Raw genomic sequence first — 22,238 nt, forward strand, 5'->3', positions numbered from 1 at the left:
CTGCCTGGGGCTCATTTGGAAGAAAAGCAGTTGAATAGGGTGGAAAGGATGTGGGCGTGTCTTGGGGTGGGATTTGGGTCAGTAACACAACTTTGGAGCCTTAGCATCTTAATTTGTACTGTGGGAACCACACCCCTGGCTGGTTGTGGGAGCTGCTGGTACTGTCTTTCTGACTGCTTCCCGGGCTGCAAACACTGAACCCAGCCTAGTGCAAGACAACATTTGGTTGCATCTTCCAGTGCATTTTAAGAAAGGCCCATATTCATATGTATGTGGTGCCTGTGCAATGTTAACTCCCAGCTCTAAGGTAGGAGGGAAGAGAGGCCAAGGGCTGTGTGACCATGCAAAACCTAGCTCTTTCCTTCCTTGTCAGTTCACTTCTCTTCACTCCCAAGAGCCAGCTGCACCAGTCTCTTTCCTGGTCCTTGAACTTGGAGCATCCTTTCCTGCCCCGCAAAGACTGCGATGTTCTGTCTCCCGCTGTGCAAATGCTCTTTCCCCAGCTCGAATGCTACCGTGTTGGAAAGGCTTTCTCAGACCACATTTCCTGAGTCCTCCACTTCTGTACGCCATCAGTCACTTACTTCTCTCCAATTTACAATGAGAAGTACTCCTGCCAGGGAGACAGGGCCTTTGCCCATGCTGTGACACTGTTGAGCTCAGAGCTTCTAAGGCTATCTGTGGGGAAGGAGAAGGACCAGCTTTTGGATTTCTTAGCCAGCATGGATCCTTATATTCTTCAAATATGATTTAAAAATCAATAATAGAGATGTAAAAATAAAAAAATACTTAGAGAATGCATTCTTTTATTTGTATTATTAGATTCAAAAGGCATAATATTACATGTCTAAATATAGTTAGAACAAAATATAAGAATTATGAAAGCTATAAACGTTATTCACGGATGGTGCCTTTGGGTGTTATTATGCTGTGCTGTCCAACACAATGGCCATTAGCTATTTACATGTGAATTTTAAAAAGTAACAAGTCTTATTCCTCAATCAGAGGAATTTTACTTTGTCATAATTAAAAACATTCGCCCTTGGAGAGACGCTGGAAGAAAACACAAAGAGAAATCAGACAGGGAGAGAATATTTGCAAAACACAAAGCTTGTAAAGGACTTGTGTCCAGAATATACAAAGTACTCTCAAAACTTAATAATAAAAAAAATCCCATTTTAAAAAGGACAAATATTTGAACTGAAATGCCATCCAAGAGACACAAATGGTAAGTAAGCAGTTGAGGAAACCTTCAGCATCATTTGTGATTAGCAGAATGTAAATTAAACTCACAACAAAAGCACTCACTCCAGCTTTAGAAAACCCCCAAGTCCAGCTCACGCCATGTGACGATGCTGGAACTCTCAGATGCGGCTGATGGAGGAATGGGAAGCGGTGTATTCCTGGAAATGAGTTTTGTCCTTTATTATAAAGTTCAACAGAAATAGTTTTCAGCAATCAAACATCTGAGGATTTACGTAAGAAAAACGAAGGCGTGGGTTTCTGCAAGCACTTGTATGTGACCGTTATTCACAACAACTTCACTAAAACCTGCAAGCAACCAAGTGTTCATCAATTGGCGAATGGATAAACAGGCTGGGGCACCTCTAGCTGATAGAAGGGTAGCCAGCAATACAAGTGAATGAACTGATACGTGCAACTAATGAATGAATCTTACACACATTACGCTGAGTTCAAGAAGCCAGCCGCAAGAGGTTCCACACTGCAAGTCCACCTAAAAGGCATTTTGGCAAAACGTCGAGAGACAGGAAGCAGATGGCTGCTACCCAAGGAGAGAGAACAGACCATGAGTAGCAAGAGAGAACCTTTGGGCTGTTAGAAATACTCTACACCTTCACTGTGGTGATGGCTACACACCCTGTGTTCATTCATCAAACTCAGAACTTAACATCCCCAAAGAGTGAATATTACTATATGTAAAACAGACTCAATGGACCTGAAAGAGTAAATACTAATTTTTACTTCTATAAGTTAAATATTGTTAAGCCACATTTAAAACAAATTTGCGAAAAGTTAAATTGAAACCAGTAGATTTTAAAAATAACTGCTGATTTTTATCAGATATTTTATTCACTTTTCATTTCAGTTGACAAACTAACCTTACTGTATTGCACACTTGTCACTTTCCTGCCGTTTGCGACTTACCACTAAGTTTGACAACACACAGGCTGGTCTGGGCAGGACACGTTTAATGAGACTCGTCTGCCATCACAGGCTTGGGAGTTGAGTGGTTGTCAAATGACTGTGTCCATTTCTGAATGGCCTAGCAACAGTCTCAGGTTTTGTACTTGTCACAAGTGGCAAGAAAGAGACCCACGACCCACACCTGTGCAGGCTGGTCCAGGTCTCTCTTCCCTCGCTCTCTAGGTCTCTGCAAAGAGAGACTTCCTCGAGCTGCCTCTTCCTGCCAAAGGAACAGCCGCCAATCCCAACTGCAGTCAACAACATGTCCTGCTCTACCCCCCCCCTTTTAAAAAAAATATTTATTTATTTGAAAGAGAGTTACAAAGGCAGATATAGCCAGAGAGAGAAAAAGAGAGAGGTCTTCCATCTGCTGGTTCACTCCCCACATGACTGCAATGGCCAGAGCTGAACTGATCCTAAGGGCTCCTACATGGGCGCAGGGGCCCAAGGACTTGGGCCATCTTCGACTGCTTTCCCAGGCCATAGCAGAGAGCTGGATTGGAAGAGGAGCAGCCAGGACTCGAACTGGCACCCATATGGGATGCTGGCACTGCAGACTGGGGCTTTAGCCCATTGCGCCACAGTGCCAGCTCCAGATTTCCCTTTCTTATAATGATCATAGCTGTGATGAACTTGGGAGTCCTTGTGTCGTCACCGTCTGCCTCCCTGTAGCAGATGCTGTCACTCCCAGACTTGTCACTGCACTTCAGCTTGACTTTCAAATGCCAGTGTCTGTTTTTTTTTTTGTTTTTGTTTTTGTTTTTTACAGGCAGAGTTAGTGAGAGAGAGAGAGAGAGAGAGAGAGAGAGAGAGAGAGAGAGAAGGTCTTCCTTCTGTTGGTTCACCCCCTAAATGGCAGCCACGGCCGGCATACTGAGCCAATCTGAAGCCAGGAGCCAGGTGCTTCCTCCTGGTCTCCCACGTGGGTGCAGGGCTCAAGCATGTGGGCCATCCTCCACTGCACTCCCAGGCCACAGCAGAGAGCTGGACTGGAAGAGGAGCAACCGGGACAGACCCGGCGCCCCAACCAGGACTAGAACCTGGAGTACTGGCGCCGCAGGCAGAGGATTAGCCTGGTGAGCCGAAGCGCCGGCCAGTGTCTGTGTTTTGATCCCAGAGAATTTTTTTTCCCCCCAAGGCTGAGGGCCACTTTGCCAACTCTGGGGATGAGCTGGAAGTGCCAGGGGATTAATCGCCCTCCGCCACCCCGAGGAGCACGCGTCCAGTGACTCTCAGCAGCTGGTCTGGAGGCCAGCTCTCTTGAGTTTGGTAGGGATGATTCCTGCAGGCTGTTTCTCCTCACTCACCAAGGGTCCCTGTAGGCTGGCAATAACCGGTTTGGCAAGTCTTCCTGGGTGCTCTTCCTTCGCCTCTTTCCTGCTGGTTGCACCCCTCAATAAGTTACTGGCATTGGAGTGATTGTCGTAAGGCCTGCTTCTGGGGAAACTCAAACCAAGACTCTTCTTGAAGGACCCTTACGGGGGGAGGGACAAGAAACTAGGCCTGGGCAAATATCAGGGGCTTCTTAAGAGGTTAGATGTTCCCCAGAGTCTAGCAGGTAGGACATTCTCTGGGAAGGAAAAGTCAATCCCCTTCAGAGAATCTCTAGGCGCCCAGAGCAGAACTGCCCCTCCCCTTCGGAGAGTCTCTAGGCGCGCACTTATGATGTCACTGCGACCGGCCAATCCTGTAACACCTCAGCACTCTCCCTCAGCATTCTCCGGTATGCTAATTGTCCCTCCGAACCAGCCAATCCCGTGCCACCTCTGCATTCTCCACCAGCACTCTCCACCAGCGTTCTCCCATATGCTAATGGTCCCTCTGAACCGACCAATCCTATGCATGCGCATTAGGAATATGCTAATTTGTTGCCTATATAACCTGTGTGAAACTGCCGCTCAGGGCTCCTCACCGCCTGAGGTGGGGGCCCGTTTGCACAAACATTCAATAAAAACCTCGTGCTTTTTGCATCAACCGGTCTGGAGTCTGGATCTTTGGGCATCCTCCCGAGCAAGTGGGCATCTCTGCAACTGAGAGGTCCAACATTCTCTACAAGCAGGTAAGCTTCTTAAGAGCAGGCCCTCGTCTGCTTTGTCGCTACAGCCCAACGCCGAGACAGGCACAAGGGACATCCTTAATGCACTGTGAGTGAGCGAGCGAAACAGCCCTCAAGGACTTCTCTAGTTCAGGCTGACGGCGTGCTCGACAACAATGATGCAGCAACCATCATTCTTTGGGGATAATCCCATACGTGGCCTTGACAGTAACCCCATACGTGGCCTTGACAGTAACCCCATACATGGCCTTGACAGCTTCCAAGTAAGCAAGGAACTCTGCACCTGAGAATTCAGCTGTGCTGCCGCGTTTTAATGATTTCTGATTGTGCTGTCACAGAAAGACTTCAGGAAGTGCTTTCTCCAGGGGGAGCCACAGCCTTCTGAGTGCTGTGCGACATCCAGCAGGCAGTGGGCAGTGGCTGAGGCCTGGGAGTCACACAGCCTGGAGTCCAAGTCCCAGCTCTAGCACATAGTGGTATCGAACTGATCACTTACCTTCAATTAGAAGTACTTATTGGGGCTGGTGCTGTGGCGTAGCGGGTAAAGCTGCTGCCTGTAGTGTTGGCATCCCATATGGGTGCCAGTTCGAGTCATGGCTGCTCTACTTCCAATCCAGCTCTCTACTGTGGCCTCGGAAAGCAGTAGAAGATGGCCCAAGTCCTTGGGCCCCTAAATCCATGTGGGAGACCCGAACGAAGCTCCTGGCTCCTGGCTTCGGATTGGCTCAGTTCCGGCTGTTGCGACTATCTTGGGAGTGAACCAGCAGATGGAAGACCTCTCTCTTTTTCTCTCTCTCTCTCTGTCTCTGCCTCTCTGTAACTATGCCTTTCAAGTAAATAAATACATCTTTTGTTAAAAAAGAAGCACTTATTTCATAGGGTTGTTGTAAGAATTCAAACACAAGGATAAATATAGTTTTATATATTATCTATAAAGTGTTACTGTGCAAAATTGAGACTTTGCATTGGTTTCAAAGAAATCTATTGAAGTTGTTTATCTATTTTACTGGGAAAAAAAGTCTTTAAAAATTGACTCTGAATTTAGAAGAACCTGGATACGCATTTATTTCTTTTTTGAGTCAATGAAAACTAGATCTTTGAAGTCAGTTGGTAGTTTATTCAGTCATAGGATTCATGAGAACGTTAATCTCTTCCCACAAACAGTTGTATTTTGAATGAACACACATAGTTTTCTACTGCAAACTTTCCAAAACTTGTAAATTCTTCACATGAATAAAAAGTAACAGCGTCAGAGCGTCAGAGCTTGGACAAAAACTTTCTGTTTTTTGGACAGGGTGGATAGTGAGAGAGAGAGAGAGAGAGACAGAGAGAAAGGTCTTCCTTTTTGCTGGCGCACTGCGCTGATCCGAAGCCAGGAGCCAGGTACTTCTCCTGGTCTCCCATGGGGTGCAGGGCCCAAGCACTTGGGCCATCCTCCACTGCACTCCCGGGCCACAGCAGAGAGCTGGCCTGGAAGAGGGGCAACTGGGACAGAATCCCGCGCCCCAATGCCACAAGGAGGAGGATTAGCCTATAGAGCCGCGGCGCAGGCCAAAAACTTTCAATAATTTATCTCCTTTCCCCCTTCACAGATCAAACATTATAATGACAAGTGAGAGTAAAATTTTACAGAAACTGGCGCATGATATTTTTCTGTTAAATTATAAAATATATTTAGAGGTGAAGAGCTAAGCAGTGCTTTGTATTCTGAGAGTGTTTTAGCTAACAGGTTCTTTATTTACAGCTTCTCGGTGAGGAGTGGGGCTTAGCCTGATGGCTAGGATGCCTGCCCCCACAGCAGAGTGCCTGGGTTCAATTCCCAGTGCAGGCTCCAGGCTCCAGCTTCCCCCTAATGATCCTGGGAGGCAGCAGAGCAGATGACCCAGATCATTAGGCTCCTACTACCCATGCAGACACCGAGGGGTTGAAATGACAGATGGGAGCTCTTTGTAATTTCCACTAGAATTTGAATATTGACTGAAATAATTTCAGCTGTCTCCATAATTATTTCCACAGGCTTACGCATAGCACCTAGTCCCCAGCACTCCTTCAATGTGTGAGGGCTACCATTATTATCGTAACTGGAAGAACCAACATCCCAGCCCTTGACCCCCAGCTCCATTGCCTGCACATAAGGAGGAGCATCAACATTGCCTGAGACTGAACTTGGATCACTCTAAGGGGTCATTTCAAAGCTTCCAAAACTGCACTCACACGCTGGTCAGGAGCCACATGGGGCTGTGAAGCACTTGAAATGTGGCTGGTCCAAACTGAGCCATGCCGGAGGTCTGAAATAGATGCTAGTTTGTGATGACTTAGAATGAAAAAGGGGTATAAAATATCCTCTGATAATTTTTATATTAATTATATATTGTGCCCATAGTAATATATCACATTAATTTCACCTGTTACTCATTTTTTTTAAGATTTATTTATTTGAAAGGCAGAGTTGGGGGTGGGGGAGAGACAGAGAGAGATTTTCCATGTGCTGGCTCACTCCCCGAATGGCTGCAACAGCCCATCTGAGCCAGACCAAAGTCAGGAGCCAGGAGCCTCCATTGGTGCAGGAGCCTAAGCACGCAGGCTATCAGCTGCTGCTTTCACAGGTGCATTAGGTGGGGCCTGGATGGGGAGTGGAGCAGCTGGGACTTGAACTGACAGGACGTGGAAACAGACTGGTGAGGTGTGAGACAAGAGGGTGGAGTGGGGACTGTGGAGAGACAAGAGAGCAAAATCCTCAGGGGGCAGTTGCCACCCCTCTCCAGCCTGTTGTCGCCTCTCAGGAGTGCAGCAGAGGTGTTGACAGACCTTCAGGGTTTTTAGAAGAAGGTCAGTGCACAAGAGAGTCATGTGAATCCCTTTATTGTACATTATTGCAGCAAAGAAAAAAATATTTAACAACACGACAGGCCAAGCAAATAATTGTGGACCCTATGCTGAATGACCCAATAAGCAGACAGATGCTGACTGCATTGAGAGAAGAGAGGGGATGGTGCTGTGGTACAACAGGTTAAGCTGCTGCCTACAGTGCTGGCATCCCATGGGGTGTTTGTTCTAGACCGGCTGCTCCATTTCCTATCCAGAGCCCTGCTTCTGCACCTGGGAAAGCAGCAAAAGATGGCCCATGTACTTGGGCCCCTGCACCCACGTGGGAGACCCGGATGAAGCTCCTGGCTCTTGGCTTTGGCCTGGCCCAGCCCCAGCTGTTGTGGCCATTTGGGGAGTGAACCAGAGGATAGAAGATCCCCCTCTTTGACTTTGCCTTTCAAAAAATTAATCTTTTAAAAAATGTTTTAAAAAAAGAAGAAAAAGGTCCGAATGAGGGGGACTTCTGTATCAGACCGCTATCGTGTCGGGATCCTGTTTGCACTTAGCACCTCAGTACGTATGGGTCTGACGCTGCTGGCCAGCACTTGCAGGCTTTGGTCCATGAGCCTTGCACTCATGCAGAAGGTGCCCAGTGCTTCCTCCACCATCCTGCCCCCAGGAGGAGAGGTCCTCATGTAACTGGGGAAGGGATTTGGTGGCCGCATCTCTCAGCTGCCTGCCTCGGGTGTGGGCCTGTTCTAGGATGTTTCACATCCACCCCCCAGTTTTCTCTGTGTGTTGAGAGCAGCTGCCCATAGCAGGGGCTGGCTGGAGCATCCCTACTGCCTGCCTTCCCTAACCCCTCTTGCTCTGCGTTCCTCTATGGGTGTTCTCTGTCCTCCAGTTGAACTACTTGTACTTAGATGGGTGTAAGCCATCCCATGGTCTGCTTCTTGGGGAGCTCAAGCCAATGTAACTTTTTCACACTTATTTTTAATATAGATGTTTGCTTTGAATTATATTTGTAGGGTTCCAGTATAATCTGGTCCAGTAATAAAAGTCTCTAACACATTACTTTATCACTTTGGGCTTAGAACTGACATCTCCGAGGACAACTGTTTATGCAAGAGATAAGTACTCATGTATGTTGGATTTAATGACTATCTGCTAAATAATCAGAAGAATGTTATTTTCAGCACATGCTGCTAGAGTGAGCTTGAAGGGAATTCTGTGGGATTTTTCCCTCTGTAGCCAGTGCGGGAGTTCATCCATCTCAAACAGTTCTGCCAAATACTGTGTCATTCTAAGTTCTTGGGGTATTATTCTATTATGGAGAAAGAAAGAACTAGATTTTTGTGATATCAGCATTTAGGCAATATCAGCACTTCTGGGTGGAATCAGTTTTCAGAAAAATGACAGGATATTTCCTCTTGGGGGATGAGGTAGGCAGGAAGGGAGACTTAGTAAAACATCTTGCCCCCCAGGGCTAGCATTGTGGCACAGTGGGTTAGGCTGCCACCTACAACAGCAGCAGCATATGTGAGTGCTGGTTGGAGTCCGGGCTGCTCCACTTCTGATCCAGATCCCTGAAAATGCACCTGAGAAAGCCGCATAAGATGGCTCCAATATGTGGGCCCCTAAAACACATGTGGGAGACCCTAATGGGGTGCCAGGCTCCTGGCTTTGGCCTGTCCCAGCCCTGATGGTTGTGGCCATTTGGGGAGTGAGCCAGCAGGTGGAACATCTCTCCCTGACCTCTCTGTCTCTCTCTTATTTGTAACTCCGCCTTTCAAATAATTAAATCTTTAAAAACAAATCTTGACCCTGTAGACAGATGGGATAGTGAATTTCATGTGTCAAGTTGACCCAGCCAGAGGATGCCCAGATATCTGGCTAAGCATTATTTCTGGCTTTGTCTGTGAGGTTGCTTCTAGAAGGCATTTAGCACTTGAGTTGAGTAGGTGAGGCAAGCAGATGACCCTTCTCTCGTGTCCGGGAACATCATTTAGCCTCTTGAGATCTACATATAACAAAAAGGCTGAAGGTTAAGCTTTCTCCTTGTGCATAACTGCTTGAGCAGGGACATGCATGATCTTCTGCTCTTGGACTTGAACTTACGCCATTGGCTCTCTTTGTTCTCAGGCCTGACGGAGCAAAGATAAAAAGCCTTCGATCCATATTGACCCCTCACCAATATACAGCAAGCAGGCCCCCATTTCCCTGCCCTGCTACTGCAGCCCTGCCCTGCCTGGACTACTGGTCACATCATCATCTCAAGAGTCCAGCCATCAGCCCGAGCTCTTCTCCCAGCTCAGCAGCTCAGCCCGAGTCCAGACTCAGCCCCAGCCCAAACCCCTTCCAGCTCACACTGTATCTCGCAGGACCTTTAGAAGCTCTCCCTCTATCTTGGTAGCCCAGCTTTAGCTCAGAACCCTAAGGTCCTTCCCACCGCTTTGTACTACATAAACCACCAGTCTGGAAGGGAAGGGGTTCTCTCTGTGTTATGCGTTCCCCTGGGAGTGAGCCCCTGCCAGGTTTTGTTCTTCTGAATAAACCTGGTCTGGCTGTCTTCATACTCCATCTCTTCTCTCCTGACAAGGCCTATGATATCAGACTGGGCTATTGACTATTGACTTTCTTAGGTCTCCAGCTTGCAGACAGCAAACTTCTCAGCCTCCATATTTGTAAGTCAATTCCTTACAATATCCATCCATCCATCCATCCATCCATACATACATACATACATACATCTACCTATAAAATATGTATATAATTGTCTAAAAGCCTACAGTAAGTCAAATGCGCCATACATCTATGCAGTGCTGGGTGATGGTGGCGATATTCAGAACAAAAGAAAGTGTCAAGAGGACTCTGGCTTGTTCCACATGCACCTACCCCTGGTCATTTTGAGGAAGGAGAATCACCCAATCAAGGTGAACCCTGAAGTTGTTGATGTAGAGGAAGCACTGAAGGGCCCAGAAAAGCTGGAAGGTCATTGCTCTCACTACCACGACTTTCATCCCTGCCATCGTTGTTATGTACCCAGGAGTCACTCACTTGCCCCTCAGATGTCACCTCTCTTTTGTATTGATATGCAGGCTGGCTTAGTCTGTGTCCCTGTGGAACTGGATTTGCTTCTTGGTGACAAATGTTCTTTCTCACTTCTCCCAGACCCTCCTCTGTCCCCACCCAAACCCTCCCATCTCATGCCACTTCTTGCATCGATGGTTTCTGACCTGCACCTTGATTGATTGTTTCCCAGAGGCCCATATATATATTTGGGCATAAGTGGTGGCTGCTCAAGAATGTTGTGCACCATGGAATTGAGCTGTGGACAATGGGACAAAGGAGTCCTTGCTGTCATCCTCAGAGTCAAGGGATGTCTAAACCACTTCTTTTTTTTTTAAGATTTATTTATTTATTTGAAAGAGTTACAGAGAGAGAGAGAGGGGAGGGAGGGAGCGAGGGAGGGAGGGAGAGAGAGAGAGAGAGAGAGAGAGAGAGAGAGAGATGTCTTCCATCTGCTGGTTCACTCCCCAGCTGGCCGCAATGGCCGGAGCTGCGCAGATCCGAAGCCAGGAGCTTCTTCCTGGTCTCCCACGTGGGTGCAGGGCCCCAGTGATTTGGGCCATCTTCCACTGCTATTCCAGAGCTGGATTGGAAGAGGAGCAGCCGGGACTAGAACTGGCGTCCATATGGGATGCTGGCGCTTCAGGCCAGGGAGTTAACCCACTGTGCCACAGCACTGGCCCCCTAAACCACTTCTAACACTGCTCCTTTAACATGGGTAAGTTCTGTTCATCAGCAATTTGGATCTCCTCTAGGCTAGCCATATACTTAGGAGTTCCACTGTTCCACTGAGAGCCATGTTCTGAGCAAGATCTTGGAAGGACACTACTGAATATTGGTGCCATCTGTCACTTCAGATTTCCAACTTTTTCTTTATCCTATACCCACTTCTTAGTTCATGAAGCAACAATAGGGACTCTTACTATACACTTGTGTTTGTTATCCATAAGATAATGTTCATTTTGCTTTGGCCTTACAACTGTTATATTTCAACATTCATTCACCGAGTTACTCACACAAACAAGTATTTAGTGCTTACATTGTGTTATTGACTTATTTATTTATTTAATTTGAAAGGCAGAAAGAGGGAGAGAGACAGGGAGAGATCTCCTGTCATTTGGTTCACTCCCCAAATGCCTGCAGTGGTCAGGTCTGGGCCAGGCTGAGGCCAGAATTCTTGGAACTCAATGCAGGTCTCCTAGCAGGGATACGACTACTTGAGCCATCACCTGCTGCCTCCCAGGGTGCACGTTAGCAGGGAGCTGGAATCTGGATTGGGACTGGGACTTGAATCCAGGCACTCCAGCATGGGATGGGGTTCCCAAGTGGTGGCTTAACCGTTGTGCCAACATCTGGCCCTTTGTTAGAGACCAGCTCCAGATTTCTCTCCTTTGTCCTGACTTCTCTGACCGTGCCTCCATGTACTGCCCACATGTGGTGTTTAATCAGGAACCACGTTTGGATGCCTCTCCTACTGATAGTTGGCATTGTTTTTAATCTCGTTTGTCTTATATCCACAGCCAAAATCTAAGTTCCAGAATGGGATGGATGCAGGTCTTCTACAGTGTCTCCTACAGTGCCGAAACAGTGTCAGAGCTCAGAGTTAGTAGCCAGTCATAGGTATTGGTTTGCTGATTGCAAAATGTTAAATGCCCAAATGGAAAACCAGACCTTTAGCAAGCTGAAGAGTTAATGAGGGGAGCCGCCGTCCCAATGTGAGTGCTCCTCTCCTCTCCTCTCCCCCCCCTCCCCAGTCTGCGTGATTCCGATCCTAGCTTGTGCAGACCCTCCTCTTCCTGACTTAGGAAAGGTTTTCCTTTCTTCTTTATTTCTGGACAACTACACAGTTTCATCTTCGTACATATAACCGTGGAGGCCGAGTGAGTCTGCATCAGGCATTTCTACCACGTTCAACTTAACCTGGAGCCAGGACTCCATTTATTCCATCGCTTGATAGATATTTAGTGACCACTAACTACCTGCCAGGCCTGGGGCTGGTGATATGTGGTGACCAAAGTAGGCCCAGGAAGTTTCTGGGTTGGAGGTGATTTAGGGGTTACCTCCTCAGGTTTTCTGGCATCTCAGAGTCCTTGGATGTTATTCTTAGCCTGGAGGAAAATCTCTTCCCCACCTCTAGTAACGGAAGCTCTCCCCATAACTAGAGAGGCAAATGTACTCCATTGAGATGTACAGTAAATTCACCATCCACCCAGACATTTCAATGTGTTGTTGGATTTTTTATTTAATTCGAATCATTTCTATAATTCGCATCAATTAATTTGATTAAATTATCTCTACCCCATTGACAAATGCTACTGTTGCTGCTATCTAATAGGCAAGTTTTCTGGCTGACCTTGCCCACATGAAACAGTTAAGCTGGTATCTCTCTCTGTTGTTGCACTTGCAGGCACTCAGGGTCACAATGGCTGGCAGGCATTACTGTTATCGCGGCTAGCCAAGGCTCAGAGCACTTGTGGCCTTTATTTAAAAATTCTGAACAGATATTACATTTTTTTCCTTCCTCTGAAGTGCTTTTATTACTAGGTTTCCATCTGAGCCGGAAGCCCCAGGGGTTCGTGCTCAATTGCGTCTGGATTGCGGCCACTTCTTCGGCAGTCTGGTAGATTCGGGAATATTCAGAAAACAAAGCATAATAAAAATCCTCCCCACAATGCATTTGAACGTCTGCATGGAGAGTGAACTTGCTGTACGTCTCAAACGTGTTTTTGAAAAGTTCTACTGGGACCACGTATCCTTTCCTTCTGTTTCTTAAACTCAGGAATGATTGGCCAAGTTGAACTGAAGTTCTGCGGTTGGAATTGAGTTAGCCCTTCATGGATGCTGGCTCCAGTAATCTTGCTCCTCCCCTCTGTCCTTCCTGGCAGACTCTGGAGTGTTTAGGGGAATATTTTTCTTTGCATTAATTTTTCTGAGAGGAAGTCTTTGGGAGGAATCTAATTGAACTTGGATCTCAACGTTTCTTGTAGAGTTAGAAAAGCAAATGTGAGGTTACCAAGAAGGTTAATGGAAGAGAAGCCCGTGGCTGCTTGCTGAAAATAGTTGCTGTTTAGGCAAAAGTCTCACTTTGTAGAGTGGCTCAGCTTTATGGCCACAGACTGTAGCCCCACCAGCCACAAAGGGGACAGGACAAGCGCGAGTCTGTGGGACCGGTGCCGTGGCATAGCGGGTAAAGCTGCCGCCTGCAGTGCCAGCATCCCATTTGGGTGCCAGTTTGAGCCCTGGCCGCTCCACTTCCAATCCAGCTCTCTGCTCTAGCCTGGGAAAGCAGTGGAAGATGGCCCAAGGCCTTGGACCCCTGCACCCACATGGAAGACCTGGAAGAAGCTCCTGGCTCCTGGCTTCAGATCGGCATAGCTCTGGCCATTGCAGCCAATTAGGGAGTGAACCAGCGGATGGGAGACCTCTCTCTCTTTTTGTCTCTCCTTCTCTCTCTGTGTAACTCTGCCTTTCAAATAAATAAATATATATTTTTTAAAGTAAATGTGCTGCTGTATGACTGCCAATCTCTGTGAACTGCAAGAACAACTTACAACATGGGAGTCTTTTGGCCTATGAGACTCCCAAATTGATCCTCACAGGCTAAAGCAACACTTCTGAAATTTTAACGGGTACACATCCGATCTGGGGATCAGCTTAAGGCACACATTCTGATTTAGTGGATCTGGGCAGAAGCCAGAGAGTCTGGGTTTCTAGCAAGTTTCCAAATGATGCTGACGGTTGGTTCACACTTTGTATAGTAAAGAGCTAGAATATTTTCCAAATGCTAAGCTATATACATAGAGGTTTACTACTGAACAGAACAACTCAGAAATATACATTCATCCTCTAAAGGCCCTCAGGAAATGAATCTACAACACAAGTTAGCAGGGGAAGATGGTTAATGATGGGCAAGTATTATCACTTTGAATGTCTGCAGCTGCTTTCAAGGTAAAAATGGAGTTGGCATATGCCGGCTGTTATTAGAGCCATATGTATCAGGCCTACTCTCAGAGCTCTGCCTCATTGTAGCTCCTTGTGCTTGGGCAACTTACCAAAGCTCTCTAAATATTTCTTCTAATTCGCACACTGGAGATAATAACAGAGTTGCTGTGAGGATGCAATTGGAAGTGATCTTGACCTGGACACTCCAGTATGGAATGCAGGCATCTTGAGCAGCAACTTCATTGCTATGCCCAATGCTTGGCCCTCAGCCTCATTTAGAGATCTGGTTTACCTGCACGCCACTATGCAGAAGGTTCCTGGAGCCTAAAAGAGTTCAATAGTTGTTAATTATTGCTGCTGCTTTAAACTACTTTTTCTGAAATCTTCCAAGGCTTGTGGTTCAAACATAATTTCTCCCTGGGTATTCTATGTCAGCTTCCTTCTCCATAAGTTCTGTAATGAGCTTCTTTCTGAAGAACAAGGTGAGTTTGGGACTCTCAAATTGAGCGCAGCGTGAGTGTGGCCACAGTCTGCCATCATCGGTGACTGAACGGTGCTTTGCCCTCTTACCCTCTGAGGAAAGCACTAAGCATCATTTCAGAAATTTTGCAGTTCATTGCTCCATCAGCTTTGCTCCCTTCTGCAGAAAGCATCAGAGTCCAAGCCATACAATCCCAAGAGAGCCCCAGGATATTAAAGTCTCTCCAAAGTCGGTACTATGACACGCACACCAGAATCAGCACGGGAGCAGCAGACTACACATCCTTACCGCTTCATGGGTGTGTGCCTCGCCATAGGTTTTTATTCACCTGTTGAAACAATGTAGCTGATGGATAAATAGAAGCCAGTGTCTGCAGGAACCAGTAGGGAGGTCATTTCTCTGTGTGCCTGCACTGGCAATACGGTTTTACTGTGCACACCATCGGGGCACTGAGAATCAGTCTTGCCATCCATGTGAAGCCCCTTAACTGTTTTCCCTTCTTCATCTTCTAAATTCCGTGGCTCCTTCCTCCTGGCCTCTCCTGAAAAGAAAGCGGGTTCTTGCCTTCTTCAGAACTCTAGGCCTCATGAATGCAACTCGTTCTCCCAAAAATCTCTCCCCGACGGGCAGGTTTGTACTACTGTTGACAGCACGGACTCTGGGTTCAAATCCCAGTCTCACCTCAAGGCACCACTTCAGGTATGCTCTATTCTTCTCTTCCATAAAATCAGAATCCTATATATATATATATATATATATATATATATATATTTTTTTTTTTTTTTGGACAGGCAGAGTGGATAGTGAGAGAGAGACAGAGAGAAAGGTCTTCCTTTTTGCCATTGGTTCACCCTCCAATGGCCGCTGCGGCCGGCGCATCGTGCTGATCCGAAGCCAGGAGCCAGGTGCTTCTCCTGGTCTCCCATGCGGGTGCAGGGCCCAAGCACTTGGGCCATCATCCTCCACTGCCTTCTCGGGCCATAGCAGAGAGCTGGCCTGGAAGAGGGGCAACCGGGATAGAATCCGGCGCCCCGACCGGGACTAGAACCCGGTGTGCCGGCGCCACAAGGTGGAGGATTAGCCTGTTAAGCCACAGCGCCGGCCCAGAATCCTATATTTTTAATTTTTATTTTATTGAGAGAGAGCGAGAGTGTGAGCGAGAGAGGGAATGAATCTTCCATCGACTGCTTCACTCCCCAAATGCCTGTAATAGCCAGGGCTACCAGGCTGAAGCCAGGAGCCAGGAACTTCGTTTAGGTCTAGGTCTGGGTCTTCCATGTGGCTGGCAGGGCCCCGAGAACCTGAGCCATCCCTCGTTGTCTCTCGGGGTGCATATTTGCAAGCTGAAAGCAGAAACCCAGCTGGAGCTGAAAGCCAGGCACTCTGCTGTGAGAGGCAGATGGCCCAAGCGGCATCTTAACCCCCTGCATCAGATGCCCACTGCCAGAACAGGAATGCTCTTTGAGCGGCTGAAATGAACAGAAATACGTTAAGCTCTCAGAGCAATGCCTTACGTGGTAGTTTTAAGTACATTTACTGTGGTGACTCCCATCAGTTATTCCATCTCTTTGCAAATTCATTCTTTTCCCTCCTCCAGAAATGCTCCCCTAGCCTACACATATGTTAACATCTTTCAGTTCTTAAAACAAATCCAAACAAAACAAAGCTGTGCTGGTTTTTTTGAAACAGATCTACTCTTTCTTTCCGGATACATTTTTGGAAAAACAAAAACAAAAAACGTCTACATTCACTTTTCCTCCCTGACAACCCATTCTCTCCCAGCTGCTAAGAGCAGGCACTGACACACAGATAGGCTGATGGACCACTGTAGAATCCAGTTCCCGAAGGGCCGCAAGTTAGGTTTTTCATGATCATGGGAGCTGGTGGGGTACTAATGCTATGTACACCATACAGTCATGCACTATTTTCTGTGACTCTCAAGGCACCCACCACCTAAGAATCCAGTGTTATTTTGAGGGTAGAAATAGGGCCTTGGCATTTTAGCCTAGTCTGTGTGGTATAGCGAAGAGAACAGTGAACTTGGCATTGCAAGACCTTGGCTCAAGTTCTCATTCTGCTTTGTACATGGTAGGTACTCAGTCACTACTTGTTTAAAATAGATCCTTGACTTCTTGTTTGTATCTCAATATGCAAGTTATTCGGGTCGGGTCCAATGGTGAGGAAGTCTAGATTGAGGTTGGGTGGCTGGGCCTGTAACCAGGTATCTGAGCAGGAGTTCACAGATCCAGGGCATGGGAAAGAATTTTTCTCTCTAAAGGAAGGTTAAGGTATGGGGATTAAGTGGTGATGGATCTGGTTGGTGGACGTAGATCTGACATTTTATCTTTAAAAAAATTTATTTATTTTAAAGGTACAGCAACAGAGAGAGGGAGAGGTAGATTGGTGGATAGACAGAGATCTTCCACCCACTGGTTTACTCCCTGAAGGACTGCAGCAACCAGGTCTGGACCAAGCTAAAAGGAGCCACGAACTTCTTCTGGGTCTCCCATGTGGACGGCAGGGACCCAAGCACTTGGGCCATCTTCTGCTGCCTTCCCAGGCACATTAGTAGGGAACTGGATCAGAAGTGGAGCAGCCGGGATTTGAACCAGTGCTCTGATATGTGATGCTGGTGTTGTGAGCAGTGGCTCAACCCACGTGCCACAATGCTGGCCCCAGATTTGATCTTTCAGATAGAAAGACAGGACACAGATGAAATCTACTTGAAGCCTGTCTTGGTACCACTTCTCTTTTTAGCTCTTCTGCCAGTCAGCTAGACTCACTCACTCTCTCTCTCACCTCTGAATTCTTCTTGTCATATATTTTGAAAACAATTCTTCAAATTCAGAGAATCATAAATTATAGTAGAGAAAAAACTATTTTAACCATTTTCATTTTAGAACTCAGGGTGTTGGCAATTAAGCCAGTAATCTTAAGTGAAATAACCTCTGTGTAGGAAGAAAAATCAGAAAAATTGTATGCCTGGCTGAGGTGACACTCTCACAGTATAAATGCTGGGTCAATAATATCCAAGGATTGGGGTTTCCTCTGCACACCTCCCAAAAGGATGTTTTCCCACGTGGTTGCTGCCAGATAATGTTCTGAAGTGCTCCGTGATACCCAGCCATCCTTTAACTCATAAATTCACCATCTTTTTCTTTTCTTTCTTTTTTTTTTTTTTGAAGATGGACTTTTTTTTAAAAAGATTTACCTTTTTTATTTGAAAGGCAGAGTTACAGAGAGGCAGAGAGCTAGAGTGAGAGTGAGAGCGAGAGCGAGAGAGAGGTCTTCCACCTGCTGGTTCACTCCCCAAATGGCCGCAAATGGCCGCAAATGGCCAGAGCTGAGCCAATCTGAAGCCAAGAGCCAGGAAATTCTTCCTGGTCTCCCACTTGGGTGCAGGGGCCTAAGGACTTGGGCCATCTTCTACTGCTTTCCTAGGCTATATCTGAGAACTGGATCAGATGTGGAGCAGCTGGGACTAGAACCAGTGGCCACATAGGATGCCAGCACTGCAGGCGGCGGCTTTACCCATTATGCCACAGCACTGGCCCCTTATCATCTTTTGTAAACTCTATATTCTTCCCCTTGGAAATGGAGCAAACAGACATATAGGAAGCTTACAGAACAGAAAATTAAAATTTTGATCAATTCATGATATATATCACTTGGTTGACATTTAAGCTAAACAGCGGGTTTGGTTGACTTTGTCTCCCTAAAATGACTCCCGTAAAGTTTCATATCAAGTCTCAGCCCATACGATTCCTGTTGAAATGGTGACTGAAGCTTCCTTAGGCCTAAGATGTTGTCCTTGTCTGTGAGAGAGCTGATGTGTGAGTTACACAAGCAGCAATATATCTGCCTTCAGGCATGTAAGGCTTGATGGAACTGTTCACCTATCTTCTGGCTTTAAGCTTCCAGGAGGTTGTATTCTGACACTTCCCCCTCTTTCCCTCAGGGAAAGACATTGGATTGAAATTAATATTGAGAGATGGGGGGAAAATGAGATCTCAATGTGCAGCATGAAATTTTTGACATGGCTAGACCTAGGGAGACCAAAAAAAAAAAAAAATCTGAGTTAACCTCTGGAGCTCTGGATCTTCATAGGTTTAAGCTTTCCTTTATTGAGTTAAACAAGTTAAAAAAAATAAAGTGAAATTGTATGGGCATATGAAACTAATTATTTTATTATAATACTCTCTTATAATTCATGATACAAAGAACATACTGGAAAAGGTTTTTGTTATTTGGTCAAAAAATGAGATATGAGATCAGTGATTTTTATTATGTGGCTACTAATAATATTGATGGACATAGGGGTCATGATGGTTACCTATGAATCCCTTTTGGGCAATCATAGACTCTACAGCAGAGCTGGTCCCCAAAGCACCTCGCTGGTCCCCAAGTTACCTTGCTGACCACTGTCTGACTACAGAGACACAGACAAGCCCAGCAGGGAATCAGAACTGCCTAGCTGAGCTCAACCCAAATTGTCAACCCACAGAAATTGGAGCTTGTAAAAGATTTTGTTTGTTTATTTAAGATCTTATGCTTATTGTTAAATCAACAACAGGAGTCACTGTGTACTTGCTCCCTGTGTAGGACCTTTGTCCTTAATGTATTGTACTATGAGAATTAACAGTAAAACGAGTCTTCAAACAGTACTTTATACCTTGTGTATCTGTGTGGGTACAAACTGTTGAAATATTTACTCAGTATAGAGTTGATCTTTTGTATATAAAGATAATTAAAAATGAATCTTAATGAAGCATGGGATGGGAGAGGGAGTAGGAGGTGGGATGGTTTGGGGGTGGGAGGGTGGGTATAGGGGGAAGAACACCTATAATTCAAAAGTTATACTTATGAAATTTATATTTATTAAATAAAAGCTTTCTATTAAAAAATCTTATGCTTGTTATCTGGTAAGTTAAGTGAGGTACTGTCTTTTATATAATGTTAGTAATCTGCCGGTGCCGTGGCTTAACAGGCTAATCCCCCACCTTGCGGCGCCGGCACACCAGGTTCTAGTCCCGGTTGGGGTGCTGGATTCTATCCCGGTTGCCCCTCTTCCAGGCCAGCTCTCTGCTATGGCCCAGGAAGGCAGTGGAGGATGGCCCAAGTGCTTGGGCCCTGCACCCACATGGGAGACCAGGAGAAGCACCTGGCTCCTGGCTTCGGATCAGCACGATGCGCCGGCCACAGCGGCCATTGGAGGGTGAACCAACGGCAAAAAGGAAGACCTTTCTCTCTGTCTCTCTCTCACTATCCACTCCTCCTGTCAAAAAAAAAAAAAAGTAAAAAATAAAAAAAATTTAAAAATGTTAGTAATCTAAAAAGAATGCTTTTTAAAACTGCAGTTTTCTATGCATGGCTAGGTATAAACAAACTCTTAGTATACATTTTTGTCTCTGATAGTTCTGTGTTCATCTCTCTTTTTTTAATTAAGATTTTATTTATTTATTTGACAGGCAGAGCTATAGACAGAGTGAGGGAGAGACAGAGCAAAAGGTCTTCCATCTGCTGGTTCATTTCCTAAATGGCCGCAATGGACAGACCTGGGCTGATCTGAAACCAGGAGCCAGGGGCTTCTCCAGGCCTACCACGTGGGTGCAGGGACCCAAACACTTGGGCCATCTTTCACTGCTTTCTATAAGGCCACTAGCAGAGAGCTGGATTGGAAGAGGAGCAGCCGGGACTTGAACCGGCACCCATATGGGATGCCAGCGCTGCAGGTGGAGGCTTAGCCTACTACGCCATGGCACTGGCCCCTCATCCCTCATCTTTTGGCATCCTGTCTTCCTTTTCGTTCCCTCATGTCCTGGTGCCAGAGCGTCCCATGGTGACCTCTGCAGACCATGTTCGAGCCAAGTTCTCTGCTTAGACACTTTTTGGGCTCCTTGCTATTCACCCTTCAAGGCCAGTGCCTGTGAATGAGGTGACAGTGGTGAGATATTCTCAGACCCAGCTCTGTGGGTAATAACACAAGAATCCTCTCTAATAAGCACAAACGGATTTTCAGGTCATCTCAGAGGTTCAGAGTCAAAAGGAGTGTAGAAGATGATAGTCTAAAGTCCTGATCTTACAAAGGAGAAAATCAAGCACAAAATTGATTCATTCCAGTGCCTGCTCCACTGCCCCATGTTGTCCCCTGGCTCTGAGAATGAAAATAACATTGGTTTACTGGGGGTGTTACTCCCAGCTTTGAGAGTTGGGCGATAGGAGGAGGAGTCATTTACTGCAGCTTTCAGTACATCAGTCTGTCTGCCATAAGGTGTGTGTCGGTCTCATAGACTTGACTGCTCATTTTGGCCCCTAAATCTAAATACTCTCTGAAGGAGCCAGCCTATTCCTTGCCTCTCTGATTTCCATGACCTCCTCCTACCATCTTGGCCTCAACTGTTCACTCAAAACTCCCATGAGGAGCTAGCGCTGTGGTGCAGTGGGTAAAGCCACCGCCGGCAGTGCCAGCTTCCCATATGGATGTCAGTTTGAGTGTTGGCTGCTCCACTTCTGATCCAGCTCTCTGCTAATGGCCTGGGAAAGCAGCAGAAGATGGCCCAAGTCCTTGGGCCCCTGCAGCCACATAGGGGATCTGGGAGAAGCTCCTGGCTCCTGGCTCCTGATTGGCACAGCTCTGGCCCTTGTGGCCATTTGGGGAGTGAACCAGAGGATGGAAGACTCTCATTCTCTCTCTCTCTGCCTCTGACTCTCTCTAGCTCTGCCTTTCAAATAAATAAATAAATCTTAAAAAAAAAAAAAAACACCTCCCATGAACATGTTCATAATGAACAAATAACATGTATTACAGGTTCACTATGGGACGGATGAGTATTTTCTCATTTAATTGTCATAGTAACTGCACGAATAGGAGGTAAAAAGCTCCATTTGCAGCTGCCTTGGCCTGTTTCATGCTGCTGTAACGCAACACCTGAGACAGGGCCACCTATGAGGGACAAACATTTATTTCTCACAGTTCTGTGGGCTGGGAAATGCAAGATCAAGGTGCAAATCTGGTGTCTGGTGACGGCTTTTCTGTTGTGTCCTCACATGGCAGAAGGCAGAAGGGCAAAAGAGGGAAAAGACTAGAAAGAGTGAGCCCGCTCTCTCAAGCAACATTAACCCATTGATATGGGCAGATCCCTCATGGCCTAAACATCTCCCCTAAAGCCCCATTTCCCAACACTGTAGCACTGGGAACTAAGTGTCCATGCATGAATGGGGGACACATTGAAAGTGTAGCAGCAGCTCAGGAACTCAAGTCTTAAGCTAAGTCACTCGCCTGAAGTCCAAGGGCTAGATTTTGAACAGAGGTAGCCTAGCTCCAGATCTAAGCTTTCAATCATGTTATTGATAAATTAACAAAAGTCATTTGAGTATCCACTTTATGCAAGACACTCAGCGAGACTCTGTGAAGATGTCTGGACATACATACAACCCATGGTTGATAACACAACAGATTCTGATGAGGACGGGAGAGCAATAAGTCAGTCTTGGGCTATTGGACTTCAGGGTGGGGATGTTAACTTTTTTTTCTTCTTGTTCCAGGACCCCCATGGCTATTTTGTAGGGCCTATGGACTGCATATGGGGACACATGCATCAAATAAAAGCCTAGGACTGCAAATAAAACAAATTACCTAGCAATATGGTGAAAAATTTTAAATGTGGGGCCGCCACC

Source organism: Lepus europaeus, chromosome 15 (genome assembly GCF_033115175.1).
Source record: "Lepus europaeus isolate LE1 chromosome 15, mLepTim1.pri, whole genome shotgun sequence".
Taxonomy (NCBI): Eukaryota; Metazoa; Chordata; class Mammalia; order Lagomorpha; family Leporidae; genus Lepus; species Lepus europaeus.